The sequence below is a fragment of the Arachis ipaensis genome, chromosome B5 (genome assembly GCF_059453495.1).
Source record: "Arachis ipaensis isolate K30076 ecotype BB chromosome B5, ASM5945349v1, whole genome shotgun sequence".
Lineage (NCBI taxonomy): Eukaryota > Viridiplantae > Streptophyta > Magnoliopsida > Fabales > Fabaceae > Arachis > Arachis ipaensis.
Window position 1 is genome coordinate 83,206,862 of NC_142440.1, and position 6,249 is coordinate 83,213,110.

Genomic DNA, 6,249 nt, shown 5'->3' on the forward strand with positions numbered 1-6,249 from the left:
CCAGCAGAGTGGTCCAAGGACATTCTAGCCATGTCTGAGAGCCCATAGTAGAAGATGTCTAACTGTACCCATTCTGAAAACATTTCAGTGGGACATTTTCTTAGCATCGTCCTATACCTCTCCTAGGCATCATAAAGAGATCCACCATCTCCTTGTTTGAAGCCTTGGATCTCCAATCTCAGTTGATTCATCTTTCTTGGAGGAAAGTATTGGTTTAAAAACTTGTCCACTGACTGTTTCCATGTTTTTAAACTAGCTTTAGGCTGGTTATCCAACCACCTTTTTGCTTGGTCGTTTACTGCAAAAGGAAAAAGCAATAATCTGTAGACATCTTGGTCTACTCCCTTACTGTGTACTGTGTCAAAAATCTTTAAGAAATTTATCAGGAATTATGTAGGTTCTTCCTGAGGAAGCCCAGAATACTGGCAGTTTTGCTGCACTAGAGTAATAAGTTGAGGGTTGAGTTCAAAGCTACCAGCTCTGATGTGAGGTATGCTAATACTTCTTTCATCGAAGTCACCAGTGGGATTTGTGTAAGATACCAGAGTTCTCCTGAATTCTTCATTCCCACTTGGGTTCATAATAAAGGAAGGTAGAAGAAGAGGAAGAAGAAATAGGGATATGAGAAGAAATAAGAATAGAAGAGATGAATAAGAATTAAAATATTTTTGTTTTTATTTTATTTACTTATTTAGTCTGAAATTAAAATTAATTAATTAAAAAGAATTTAAAATTTAATTATTAAATTTTGAAAATAGAAGAGAGAGAAGAGGAAGAGAATTTTTGAAAATTAGAGAAGGAAGCGTTAGTTAGAGAATTTTGAAAAAGAGGAGAGAGAAGATAAATGATTAATTAAGAATGATTTGAATTTAAAATAAGATAAGAGATAAGATAAGATTTGAAATTAAAATTGAAATTTGAAAATTAAATTTTAAAATTTTAAAAATTAAAATTGAAGTTTGAAACTTGAAATTTTAAATTTAAAATTTTGAAATCTTAAATTTTGAATTTTTGAAAAAGTCAACATGATAAGATAGAGATTTGAAAAAAAGATTTGATTTTTGAAAAGGTTTAACTTTAAAAATTGAAATTTAAAATTTAAATTTTGGATTTTGAAATTGAATTTTGTAATTTGAAATAAGATAAGGTAATATTTTGAAAAAGATATGATTTTTTATTTTGAAAAGATTTGATTTTTGAATTTTAAAATTAAGATAAGATAAGATAAGATAGAAAATTTTAAAATTAAAATCTGAATTTTTTGGGTAAAATTTTCGAAAAAATAATTAAAAATAAGAAAAGATATTTTATTTTTTTGATCTTTGAATTAATGAGGGGAGAGAAAAACAGGTAAAAGACACAAGACTTAAAATTTTTAGATCTAGTGCACCCAATTTTCAAAAATTTGGAGGAAAAACACAACGGGACACCAATAAAACACAAGAACACCTTGAAGACTAACAAGAACACAAAGAACACCTTGAAGACTAACAAGAACACAAAGAACAAAATTCAAAGACTCAAAGAACTCAAGAATATAAAAAGAACAACAAACTTAAAATTTTTAGAAAACCAAAACACAATTTCCGAAAATTAAAAGAAAAGTAATAAGAAAACACCAAACTTAAAGACTTGACACAAGATTAAACAAAGAAAAATTATTTTTGAAAACTTTTGAAAGGAAGATACCAAAAAATCGAAATTGCTATAAGGAATAAAAATAAAGACTCAGAAATGAAAATTTACCAAGAACATAAACAAAAAGACTTAAATAGAAAGATTAAGATTAATGCCAAAAGGAAAATATTTTTGAAAAATTTTTAGAAAGGAAGACTCAAAAGGAACAAAGATTAAACAAAGAAAATAAAAATATTTTTAAAAAGGGTTTGAAATTTTCAAAAATTTGAAGAAGAAGAAAGTTAAAATCAAGGACTTAACAAAAAAAAAAATTACCTGATCTAGGGAGCAAGACAATCCGTCAGTTTGTCCAAACTCAACAATTCCCGGCAACGGCGCCAAAAACATGGTAGCACGATTCCCCACACCTTCGTACTATTGTACCAACAAGTGCACTAGGTCATCCAAGTAATACCTAAGCGAGTCAGAGTCGATCCCACGAGGATTGCGGTTTGAAGCAAGCTATGGTTTTCTCACAAGTCTTAGTCAGGCAGATCAGAAGACTTGGTTGTTGGATACGGAATTGTATTAGGATTATTAGTTAAATAATAAGAATAGAGTTGACATGAAAGGTGTAAAACCAATTGGATTAAATCAGTGAGAGGAATAGAGTTAAGGATTGGAGTTGCTTTGCCTTTCTGAAATAACTTTGGTATTACTGTCATCTTTGCTTGTGAATGATCTTCTTCTATGGCAGGCTATATGTGATCAAAGCCATTGCCCGTGGTCATTGATCTCCTCTGCTACATATCAAACGCCATTGCCTGTTCTCATTCAATCTGACGGAGGTTGAAGCTCTAGCAGTTATTCTCTTGGCGATCCTACTCAAAACGCCACAGACAAGGTCGAATCTTCCGGATCAGAGAATGCTACTTCTATGGATTCTAGCCTATACCACGGAGACCCTAATCTCCCCAGAAATTGGCTGAACTGGTGTCTTGAGAAGTCCCCAACAAAGTCGTGGATTAACCGTCTGAGAGATGTATAAACGTAGCTGTTGGCTCGTGCTTTCCGGCCACGTATTCACACGAACCCAAATAGACATGGGTGTTTGTCAGGCACGTTCGTCTTAATGTGATGAACAGAGCTAACTTGTCAGATCATCCTATTCACCACGATGAAGATCGGATATACATCTTAGAAGTAAATCAAACACAGATCGAAGAAGAAACAGTAATACTTTTATTAATTCATCGGACTCAGCAGGGCTCCTCCCCTCAACCTAGGAGGTTTAGAAACTCATACTGAAATTAAAAATACAAAGAAAAAACGAAAATAGGGCTGAATGATGTGTGTGATGTCCATAGATTAAGTAAAATATACTTTAAATACTAAACAGATGACTAGTAAGGGTAAAACACTCTATTTAGTGCTAAAATCCACTTCTGGGGCCCACTTGGTGAGTGTTTGGGCTGAGCTTTGATGAGATCTATGTGCTATGAGATCTCTTGGGCGCGGAACGCCAGCTAGGGGGTTCTCATTGGGTGTCTGGACACCGGTTTCTGCTTTTAGGCACTGGACGCCTGGAAAGGGGTAGGAAGCTGGCGTTGGACGCCAGTTTTGGGCCTTCTAATCCAAAGCAAAGCAAGAACTGTTATATATTGCTGGAAAGCTCTGGAAGTCAGCTTTCCAAAGCTGTTGAGAACGCTCCATTTGAACCTGTGTAACTCCATAAAATCTCTTCCGAATGCAAGGAGGTCAAATCCGGGCAGCATCTGCAGTGCTTTCTCTGTCTCTGAATCAGCCTTCTGCTCCTGCTCCTCAATTTCAGCCAGAAAATACCTGAAATTGTACAAAAATACAAAAACTCATAGTAGAATCCAAAAATATGAATTTAACACTAAAACCTATAAATTCATAATAAAAACTAAACAAAAAGTACTAAAAACTATATGAAAATGATGTCAAAAAGCGTATAAAATATCCGCTCATCATAAGGCTTCGGAGGTGCTTCTTCTTTTGGATTAACACATTATACTCACTACTTCAGTGATGAATGATTCCTTCAATGGAAAGGTTTTAATTGATTAAGCCATGGGTCGTGGTCATTAATCTCCTCAGGTCCAGACCAAACATCCGAACGGACTAGATCAATCTGGGAGAGGGTGAAGCGTGCGCAAGTCAATCCCTTTGTTGATCCTACTCAAAACACCACAGACAAGGTCGGATCTTCCAGATCAGAGACTGCTGCTCTTATGATTCTAGCCCTTAGAGCCACAAGAACCTCAATTGCCCCTGACTAACAAGGTTATATGACATATACCCCAATTAGTCTAGAGAATTATGTTGGAACCCGTGATGCATCCTCAAGTTGTATCTCAATACTATCTGGGTCAGGACTCATAAGAACTCATGTTGAATCGAGATTCATAAGGATGAAGAACGACAATACTTCATAGAAGAGAATCACACATTCATTGGAATAGAAAAGTAATTGTATTAAGTCATAGGAATCAGCAGAGCTCCTAACGTTAACCTAGAAGGTTTAATTGCTCATGCTTTACAAAGAATACAGAATATGTGTATGTGCATCTCCCTCCTGGGAGGCATAGAAGTCAAGAAGAAGGAAGTCATTTATTTATAATAAAAACTCTAAGACTAAACCTAAAATATATTGTTTTTAATTAAAAATTACAAAAGGGGAAATAAAATAAGCTAAGAAGTGATAAAGTCCACTTTAGGGCCCACTTGGTGAGTGTTTGGGCTGTTGCCTGGCATCTGAATTGAGTTCTGGGCGTTCAACTTTGGTTCCTGCTCCTTTTGGGGGATTGAATGCCAGAAAGGGTGTAAGTTGGGCATTCAATGCCCGTTTTGGGCCATCCGATCCAAAGAAAAGTATAGATCATTATATATTACTAGAAAGCTCTGGAAGTTAGCTTTCCAAAGCAGTTGAAAAGCGCATCAATTAGACCTCTGTAGCTCTAGAAATGCTCATTTGAATACATGGAGGTCAGAATCTGACAGCATCTACACACCTTTCTTTGCCTCTGAATTAGACTTTGCCAAAACTTTCCAGATTCACCCAAAATTCACCTAAAATCATAGGAAAAATACAAAAGCTCAAAATAGCATTCAAAAAGTGAATTTTTCAATTAAACCTAATAAAACTTAACAAAACATACTGAAAACACTATGAAAAAAATATCAAAAAGCGTATAAAATATCCGCTCATCAGAACACCAAACTTAAACTGTTGCTTGTCCTCAAGCAACCAAAAACAAAGTAGGACTAAAAAGAAGAGAGAGGTACAATAATTTTTAAAGTTTTTTCAATGAAGCTCAGTTCCAAATGATGAGCGAGGCTAATAGCTCTTTACTTCTGAACAGTTTTAGCATCTTACTTTCATTTGAAGTTCAGAAGTATTAACATCTCTTAGAACTAGAATCTGGATGATATTATTGATTCTCTTAGTTTTGCTCTTCTTAATTCTTAAACACATCTTTTTCTTTTGGTGCTTTCCACCTTTTTGAGCCTAGCCGTGACTCTAAGCGTTTTGTTTTCCTATATTACCACCGGATACATAAATGCCACAGGCACTTAACTGGGGGAACCCTTTGGATTCGAATTTGGCTTTGCTTAAATTCCCAGTCAGTAGTGCCCAGAGTTCTTAAGCGTACTCTTTTGCCTTGGATCACGACTTTAACTGCTCAATCTCAAGTTTTTCACTAGACACCTTCACACCACAAGCATTTAGTTAGGGATAGCAACTTAATTGAGCTTTTTAGGCTCATTTTTAGCCCTCCTAACAATTGATGCTCAAAGCCTTGGATCCTTGCTCTTTTGATTTTTCTTTTATGATCATTCTCTCTTTTATTTTCTTTTTCTTTTTCTGCTACTTTTTCTTGCTTCAAGAGTCAAGATTTTTTTGATTTTTCAGAGAGTCAATAATACTTCTCTAGACTCATTATTCTTTGAAGAGCCAACATTCTCAATTCCAATATCGATTATGCACTGTTCAGTTATACATTCAAAAAGTAAATGCAAGGCCACCACATTAAAACAAGTGGAGTAACTCATGATAACTTAAATATTCATCCATCTCACTATTTGTTTTTCAAATAAAAATTTTCTTTCAAGCATGGTAGTGGATACATAGGATATCTTATAACCAAAATAAAGAAACTTAAATAAAACTAGGAAAGAACTAAATATGATCATGCACTAGGAGTAGAAAATAGACAATAAGATAGAGGAAGGGATAATGAAACTTAACCACGTTAGTTATAGTGGTTGCTGATAAAGATGATCCACCTTCCTTTAGCATAATCCCAGAGCTTACTCTGCAACCCCAAATATAAAAAGTTTGCTTGTCCCTAAGCAAAATAAATAAGGTCCCTTGTTGGTCATATAGGAGGGGGAAATTGGTGGAAAAGGTTTGAATTTGAAGTGGTTGGGGTTGGTGGGATTTGTGTGGGACCACTGGCTGAGAAGCCTGTAAAGCTCGAGCTGCCTGCCCCTTAATGGGCGTTGGACGCCCAGAGTACCCCTTCTCTGGAGTTCAATGCCAGGATTGTATCTTCCATGGGCGTTGAACGCCCATTTCCATCCAATTCTGGCATTCAATGCCAGCAA